This window comes from Zea mays, chromosome 2, assembly GCF_902167145.1.
Source record: "Zea mays cultivar B73 chromosome 2, Zm-B73-REFERENCE-NAM-5.0, whole genome shotgun sequence".
Taxonomy (NCBI): domain Eukaryota; kingdom Viridiplantae; phylum Streptophyta; class Magnoliopsida; order Poales; family Poaceae; genus Zea; species Zea mays.
The window spans coordinates 58,289,346-58,298,567 of NC_050097.1; the positions used below are offsets into that span (position 1 = coordinate 58,289,346).

Here is a 9,222-nt window from a genome sequence, read left to right on the forward strand (position 1 = left end):
GAGGAGCGCTTGAGCCCTGTAGGAGCACAACTGTCGGAGCTGTCGGGTCCTTGCTGACGTCTCCTTGCTTCCGTAAGGGGCTGAGAACCACCGTCGTCATGGAGCACGCGGGGTGCCATCATTACATGTTTTACCGGGGCGAGTGTAACACCCCACTGGTCGCACAGAATGGATAATACCATAAACCTCATCCACCAAACTTACTCAACACAAGAGATATAATAAAGAAAGAATATAAAGCAAGAAAAAATCCGGCAGCACCTCTTTTGAAAACTAGCATAACAAGGGGGGGAAACATGAAGCTCATACAAGATATAAAGACATATAACTCACATAGTAGAAACTATAATGCAAAAGTGGAAAAACCTAATTATGACCCAAATGAAGTAAAACAAATGGGATAAGAAACTCAGCCCACCCCAAAATAAACGCTCAACCAAGAACAAAACAATTCACTAGTCTTGTCCAACTCTGATTAACAACATTATTAAATGGTGGTTCCTTTATTAAAGGTGTAGTGGCCGTGCTGCTACATCCCTCTATTCCCCAAAGCAGAAATTAGGTGCCTGCATCAAACAATACAAGATGTGAGATAACACATCTCAGCAAGTAAACATAACAACAACAAATAGGACATTGTAAATCAACTGTGCTTACACAACCACGTGTTCAGGGCTTCTTTCTTTTCTTTTGAACAGTAAATTGCAGCAAGTATACAAGTAACTCAAAACTCAACGCCAAGTAGAATCACCATGCACAAGTCCAAATTATCCACATCCACATAGTAGATTCAACACCTCTCCCATGAATGCACATGGCTACAAATGCAATAATGATTTCTGCCTCCATATCTCTAAGGATATGAAGCTGCACCATACCCCTTCTCGGACAACATATGATGCTCAATGTACCGGTACGGTCGGACCATAAGATCGCGACGAAACTTCAATGCAATGGATGATGAGTGCATTATGCATGACAACATCATAAGTTCTTCCCAAATATAAATGTGCTAGGCATTTACTTCCACCCATTCCACATAATAACCACTTGAGTAACATAATCAAACCTCAAATTCAACATATGAAATCCATGAAACATGAACATTTTCAAATGATGGTAATCAAAAGAAAATTTGAATTTGAACATGATGGCACAACATAAACAAGTATAAGACTCCTCATCTGACAGACGGAATAACCATCACAGTTTTACTTGCTTTCACCGAAGTTTGGGCAAAAATCCCTAAGAACGATCCGGAAGTCCACCACCTGTTTTTTTTGACACCCAACTTAGTGCACCAAATTCACATAAAAAAAACTCAAAGACAACACCGCACCTACGTGCAATCTCAAACCCCGCCGCGGTAACAATTCTCCCCCCACTAACCAAACTGCAGCGGCGCTGCTTAACAATTCCATAACTTAAAAATTAGGACAGCAGTGGTGTCAAACAAAAACTTCAGAGACAACTACATAAAATTCCCCACAAGTTTTGTATACTACTCATGTTTAAATTCTAACATCTAATTACCTCTAAACGGTCCACAAAATAAACCCTGCAATCTGTTTTTTTCTGATTTGGGCAGCGACATACTCGGATTCAAACAGCGATAACTTTTAAAATATAATTCCGTTTTAAGCGCATAAGTACTTGTTGGAAAGATAAGAAAAAGCCCTTCATGATTCTCATACTGATTAACACTAATTACTCCCGAAAAATCCCCAGAAACTGCTAATACTGCTGCTGTTCATCACTCTGAAAAATCTGTTTTTTTGGACAGCCACATACCCGGATTCAAACGATGATAACTTTTGATTTATAACTCCAAATTGAGCGCATAAATACTCGTTGGAAAGGTAAAACAAAGTTCTACAAGATCCCCAAATTGATCCCCATTAATTCTTCACGAAAAAAACCTAAAAACTGCTAGAACTTCCGCTGTTCGTTCACCACGTAAAATTCTGGACAGCCCCCCCTCTATCTAATCGCAAACGCAACATCTAATCAATTGAATCGCAGCGCAAATGAACAAGGGATGAACACAAAAATCACCTTGGGTTCTCCCCCTTTTCTTCCTCCCTTCTTCCCTCCACCAAAACGGTTGGAGATTCGCACCACGAGACGACGATCCGAGCGGCAAGGATTGGCACCTTGGCGAGGAGGGGATTGAGGGGGGGGGGGGGCGGCTACGGTTTGGTGGCTGCAAAAATTGAGAGAGGAGGAGATGGGCAGGGGGGCGGTGGCCAAGGGGAGGAGGAGAAGTGGGGGGGGGGGCTGCACATGGGGGGGAGGGGTTAGGAGAGAGGCGGCTAGGGTTTGGGAGGGTTAATGGGCCGAAACACCTATTGCGGCCCAACTAACCCACGCGACAGCTCCCGACCGCAACGCAAGCGTCAAAACAAATAAATTCTACTGCCCTAGTTGTGAATGTTTTCCACAAAATTCCAAATCCCCAAACCAACAACCGGATGAGAAAAAAAAAACAAAAAGAACAACCCCCAACTTCTCTTCTTTGCAAACCGGGTATCACACTCTACCCCTCTTAAAAAGAATTCGACCTCGAATTCTGACGCTTCTATCAGAATGACAAAAGAAACGATTAGTGAATCAACAACACTTACCCACAACGAAAAGTTCCGGGTACTTCTGCCGCATCAGCTCCTCAAGTTCCCACGTAGCCTCGCGCTCAGACTGATTAGTCCATAAGACCTTGACATACTTAATTGATCTCTTCCTCAACACACGCTCCGAGAATTCCAATATACGCACCGGGCGACACTACAGAGTCAGATCCTGCTGTACCGCAATTGGTTCCATCTCAATCTGATGGTCCGGATCCCGCAAGAACTTCCTCAACATAGAGACATGAAAAACCGGGTGTACCCCTGCCATGGAATCCGGCAGCAGCAAGCGATAAGCCAGGCTACCCACACGGGCCAAGATAGTGAACGGTCCAATGTATCTCGGGCTGAGCTTCCCAGAGACAACGAACCGAACAACTCCCTTAGTGGGTGATACCCTGAGAAGGACTTGGTCACCCACAGCAAATTCCAGATCCCGCCTCCTCACATCAGCATAACTCTTCTGACGACTCTGAGCTGCCAAAATATTCTGACAAATTTCCCGAACCTTTTCAGAAGTTTGCTGAACCCAATCAGGACCAACCAGGGATCTCTCTCCCAAGGTCTCCCAGCACAGAGGAGAGATACACCGCCTGCCATACAAAGCCTCAAATGGTGCCATCTTGATGCTAGCTTGGTAGCTGTTGTTATATGCAAACTCTGCCAGAGCAAGATGATCCTCCCAGCTACCCTTCCATGACAGAACACAAGCACGCAACATATCCTCCAAGGTTTGGATTGTTCGCTCTGACTGACCATCCGTCTGAGGGTGAAAAGCGACACTAAGCGAAAGCTTGGTGCCCAATGCACTATGGAGACTCTCCCAGAATTTGGATACAAATTTGGAGTCTCGATCAGAAACAATAGACTTAGGTACCCCGTGAAGCCTGACAACTTCCTTCATATACAAGGGAACCAAATCTGAAGCTGAATTTGTGGTCTTCATGGGAATAAAATGCGCAGACTTAGTCAAGCGATCCACTACCACCCAAATAGCATCCCTGCCACGAGGGGAACGAGGTAGACCCACCACAAAATCCATGGTGATATGCTCCCATTTCCACTCTGGAATTTCCAATGGCTTCAGCAAACCTGCAGGCCGCTTATGTTCGGCCTTCACGCGTTGACATACTTCACAGGCGGCCACATACTTAGAAATGTCAACCTTCATCCGCTTCCACCAGAAGTTTTGTTTCAAATCTCGGTACATTTTGGTTTCGCCAGGATGGACGGTGTAAGGCGTTTTATGAGCTTCTCGCAGGATATCCAGCTTCACCTCTGATTTTTGAGGCACACAAAGACGACCCCTAAAACGAACCAAATCATTCTCATCAATGGTGAACTCCCGTGGTTTACCATCACCAACCCTCTTTCGAGCTTCCTGCAAAAGACGATCCTGCTGCTGAGCCGCACGCACTCTCTCCATAAGAGAGGATTGAATAAGCATCTAAGTCTCCTCGCTAGCGGTGCCGACATAACACAAAGCGATCCCCAAACGGTCCAGATCAGCGATCAACGGCAAGGCCACCTTTGGAACCCCAGACCTGCTAAGGGCATCCGCCACCACATTAGCCTTCCCCGAGTGATAATGAATGGACAGATCATAATCTTTAATCAATTCTAGCCACCGACGTTGCCTCAAATTCAGCTCCTTTTGAGTAAAAATATACTTGAGACTTTTGTGATCGGTGAAAATGTCACAAGCCTCACCATAAAGGTAATGCCTCCACGACTTAAGAGCAAAAACCACCGCAGCCAATTCCAGATCATGAGTTGGATAGTTCCCCTCATGCTTCCTCAACTGCCTTGAGCCATAAGCAATCACTCTGCCTTCCTGCATCAGCACACAGCCAAGACCAATACGCGAAGCATCCGTATAAATTGTGAAACGTTTACCGCTCTCAGGCAAAGCTAGGATAGGGGCGTCCACCAACTTGCTCTTCAATGACTGATAACTGACCTCACATTCACCGGACCAGATGAAGGGAACACCCTTCTCCAAGAGCCTAGTCAAAGGCTTAGCAATGCTGGAAAAATTTGGTACAAAGCGCCGATAATACCCAGCAAGCCCCAAGAAACTTCGGATTTCAGAGACACTAGAAGGTCTCTTCCACTCCACCACAGCCGCAACATTCTTGGGATCAACCGCAATACCCTGCTGATTAATCACGTGCCCCAGGAAAGCCACTTCGGATAGCCAAAAGGCACACTTCTTCAACTTGCCATAGAATTGATTCTTCCTTAGGGCACCCAGAACGAGACGGAGATGCTGCTCATGCTCGGCCTCGGTCTTTGAATAAATCAAAATATCATCCAGGAATACGACCACAAAATCGTCCAGGAATTCATGCAGCATCCTATTCATTGCTTCCATAAAGGCAGCAGGGGCATTAGTTAAGCCAAAAGACATGACTATGAACTCATAATGCCCATACCTGGTGCAGAAGGCAGTCTTCTCAATATCCTCCTCACGAATCCTCAATTGATGATAACCAGAGTTCAAATCAATTTTGGAGAACACCTGGGCACCCCTCAACTGCTCAAAGAGGACTTCAATTCGGGGAAGCGGATATTTATTCTTGATTGTCACTTGATTCAAAGCACGATAATCCACACACAGCCGCTTGCTTTTATCCTTCTTCTCAACAAACAATACTGGGGAAGCCCATGGAGACCTGCTAGGCCTAATGAAGCCCTTAGCCAGCAGATCATCCAATTGCCGCTTTAATTCAATCTGCTCCTTTGGAGCCATTCGATACGGGGCCTTATGAATAGGCTGCGTACCCGGGATTAGCTTAATCTCAAAAGCTGCATCACGCTCCGGAGGAATGCCTGGAAGCTCTACCGGAAACACGTCAGCAAAGTCACACACCACCCGGATGTCCTGCACCCGCAAGGCAGCCTCACCCTCCACCACCATAGAGAAAAAGATCCCCGACTTCCTTGACCGGCGGTCAGGAAGCAATTGCGCCAACAAGGATAATGTGAACTTCGGGGAACTTCCCAAGAATACCACCTCCTTACCCGATGGCGCCTGCAATAACACCGTCTTCCAGAAGCAGGATATAACCGCGCGATACTGGAATAACCAATCCATACCCAAGATAACATCGAATGCCCTCAAGGAAATCACCACCAGATTGGCCGAAAAAACCTCATCAGCAAGAATGACGGAACACCCCTGACAAACTGAACAGCTACTAATGGAGCCATTAGCAGAACTAACCAAAATTGGGTGACCCAACCTCTGCACCGAAAGACCAGCCCGCGACACAAAATCCTCCGAAACAAACGAATAGCTAGCGCCAGAGTCAAAAAGAGCATGGGCTGCAAATGAATCAACTGAAATCGTACCTGTCACCACATCTCCCTGCTCCCTGCCATCCGTAGCGGGTAGCACATAAGCTCCAGAAATACCCGCAGAAGAGGAAGCTCCCGGAGTGAAATTAACAGAAGAACCCCACTGAGCCACCGGAGGAGGCTGGCGCGGAGCTCCAAACTGAGTCAGCACAGGGGTAGACGGTGCAGGAGTAGGCACAACCTGATACTGAGGAAAACCTTGCATCGGCACGAACTGAGAAGTCCCAGGCACATAAAGCTGCTGTGGAGGAAGAGGAACTGAAGACTGCTGCTCAGCACTTGACATCATATTGATAGTGCCCTGAGAAGAGGAGGAAGTTATCGGCTCCCATCTGAGCTTCCCATTGGGATTCCTCCTACACACCACATCCTTGTGGTCTTGACTGCAGATAGAACACCTGCCACTCCACTGGCACTCTGCACGGCGATGCGCATCTCCACAGCGGAAACACACCAGCCCCAGCCCGGGCTTAGGAACGGCCCGAAACCTCTGAGTACTTCCTCCCGAAGTACCTGAGTCAGAAGATTTGCCACGGTAAGGATGGTGGCGCTGATGCTGAGACTTGCCCCTCTTGTGAGCTGGACCTCCAGTGTTGCCCCTCCTCGTGTCCTGGCTACGAGGCTGATCAACACCCGAAGACTTCTGCGACTCCATGGTGTACTGGTGTTGCATCTCCACACCCAGCGCCTGCTCCACCGTGGTACGGAAGTCCACCAACGGAAAGGCCCCCAGTGCATGCCTGATAGAAGGCTTCAGACCCTGACGGAACTGGCTCGCCTTCTCCATCTCATTATAAGCCACATGAGGGACAAAGCGGACCATCTTGTTGAAGCCCACCTCATACTCTGTGACAGACTTCTTCTCCTGCTTGTAGGACTGCAAGTCAATCTTCATTTTCTCCAGAAAGGTGATCGGGTAGAATCTCCTTTCGAACTGCCTGATGAAAACATCCCAAGATAGGACTCCTGGTGAGGAGGAGTGCGCTGCCTGCACGCCTCTCCACCAAATTTGCGCCTCTCCCTTCAGCAGCTGAGTGCCAAAGCAAACCCGATCTCCATATGGAATCTCGAAGACATTCATCTTATCCTCCACATAAGTCAACCAATCTGCCGCCTCGACCGGAGTACCACTGCCATCAAAAGAATCCAACTTCATGCCCATCCACTGCATCAGAGAAAGACCACTGACTGGAAGAGGCACCTCGGCCCCGCCACCTGGAACAGCACCCGCAGGGACAGCGCCCCCGGGCACTTCTCCACCTCCAGCACCCTGAGCAGCACCCGCAAGGGCGACAGGAATGGCTTGCCTCAGAAGGGCCAACTCCTGCTGCATGGCCTGCATCGCGGCTAACATTGCCGCCGGACTCATCGAGTCCCCACTAGGAGCTTGCGGACTACCCCGAGCTCTACGAGGCGGCATAGCTGCAGCCACAGGGATGAGAACAATAAGTAAAATGAGATAAGCATAGCATCTCTCTAGATAATGTCAAAACTAGCACAGACAATAACATAATCATATCAATAGCAAGACAGAAAACCCATCCTACATGTGCAGTGTGTCAATTTATTACTTCTCCACTTGCTAGGACCTACATCCTATCCCTCTGATACCAACTGTAACACCCCACTGGTCGCACAGAATGGATAATACCATAAACCTCATCCACCAAACTTACTCAACACAAGAGATATAATAAAGAAAGAATATAAAGCAAGAAAAAATCCGGCATCACCTCTTTTGAAAACTAGCATAACAAGGGGGGGAAACATGAAGCTCATACAAGATATAAAGACATATAACTCACATAGTAGAAACTATAATGCAAAAGTGGAAAAACCTAATTATGACCCAAATGAAGTAAAACAAATGGGATAAGAAACTCAGCCCACCCCAAAATAAACGCTCAACCAAGAACAAAGCAATTCACTAGTCTTGTCCAACTCTGATTAACAACATTATTAAATGGTGGTTCCTTTATTAAAGGTGTAGTGGCCGTGCTGCTACATCCCTCTATTCCCCAAAGCAGAAATTAGGTGCCTGCATCAAACAATGCAAGATGTGAGATAACACATCTCAGCAAGTAAACATAACAACAACAAATAGGACATTGTAAATCAACTGTGCTTACACAACCACGTGTTCAGGGCTTCTTTCTTTTCTTTTGAACAGTAAATTGCAGCAAGTATACAAGTAACTCAAAACTCAACGCCAAGTAGAATCACCATGCACAAGTCCAAATTATCCACATCCACATAGTAGATTCAACACCTCTCCCATGAATGCACATGGCTACAAATGCAATAATGACTTCTGCCTCCATATCTCTAAGGATATGAAGCTGCACCATACCCCTTCTCGGACAACATATGATGCTCAATGTACCGGTACGGTTGGACCATAAGATCGTGACGAAACTTCAATGCAATGGATGATGAGTGCATTATGCATGACAACATCATAAGTTCTTCCCAAATATAAATGTGCTAGGCATTTACTTCCACCCATTCCACATAATAACCACTTGAGTAACATAATCAAACCTCAAATTCAACATATGAAATCCATGAAACATGAACATTTTCAAATGATGGTAATCAAAAGAAAATTTGAATTTGAACATGATGGCACAACATAAACAAGTATAAGACTCCTCATCTGACAGACGGAATAACCATCACAGTTTTACTTGCCTTCACCGAAGTTTGGGCAAAAATCCCTAAGAACGATCCGGAAGTCCACCACCTGTTTTTTTGACACCCAACTTAGTGCACCAAATTCACATAAAAAAAAACTCAAAGACAACACCGCACCTACGCGCAATCTCAAACCCCGCCGCGGTAACAATTCTCCCCCCACTAACCAAACTGCAGCGGCGCTGCTTAACAATTCCATAACTTAAAAATTAGGACAGCAGTGGTGTCAAACAAAAACTTCAGAGACAACTACATAAAATTCCCCACAAGTTTTGTATACTACTCATGTTTAAATTCTAACATCTAATTACCTCTAAACGGTCCACAAAATAAACCCTGCAATCTGTTTTTTTCTGATTTGGGCAGCGACATACTCGGATTCAAACAGCGATAACTTTTAAAATATAATTCCGTTTTAAGCGCATAAGTACTTGTTGGAAAGATAAGAAAAAGCGCTTCATGATTCTCATACTGATTAACACTAATTACTCCCGAAAAATCCCCAGAAACTGCTAATACTGCTGCTGTTCATCACTCTGAAAAA

At 46.0% G+C, this 9,222-nt stretch overlaps 1 long non-coding RNA gene across 1 annotated transcript; it reads right to left on the bottom strand.

Annotated features, from left to right (window-relative positions):
* Window positions 1-286: 286 nt before the first annotated feature.
* Window positions 287-2,263, bottom strand: LOC118476319 (uncharacterized). Its single transcript, XR_004856216.1, has 2 exons — window positions 2,056-2,263; window positions 287-1,271 (listed from the first exon to the last, which is right to left on the bottom strand). It is a non-coding gene; the product is annotated as an uncharacterized lncRNA (long non-coding RNA).
* Between the last annotated feature and the right edge of the window lie 6,959 nt (window positions 2,264-9,222).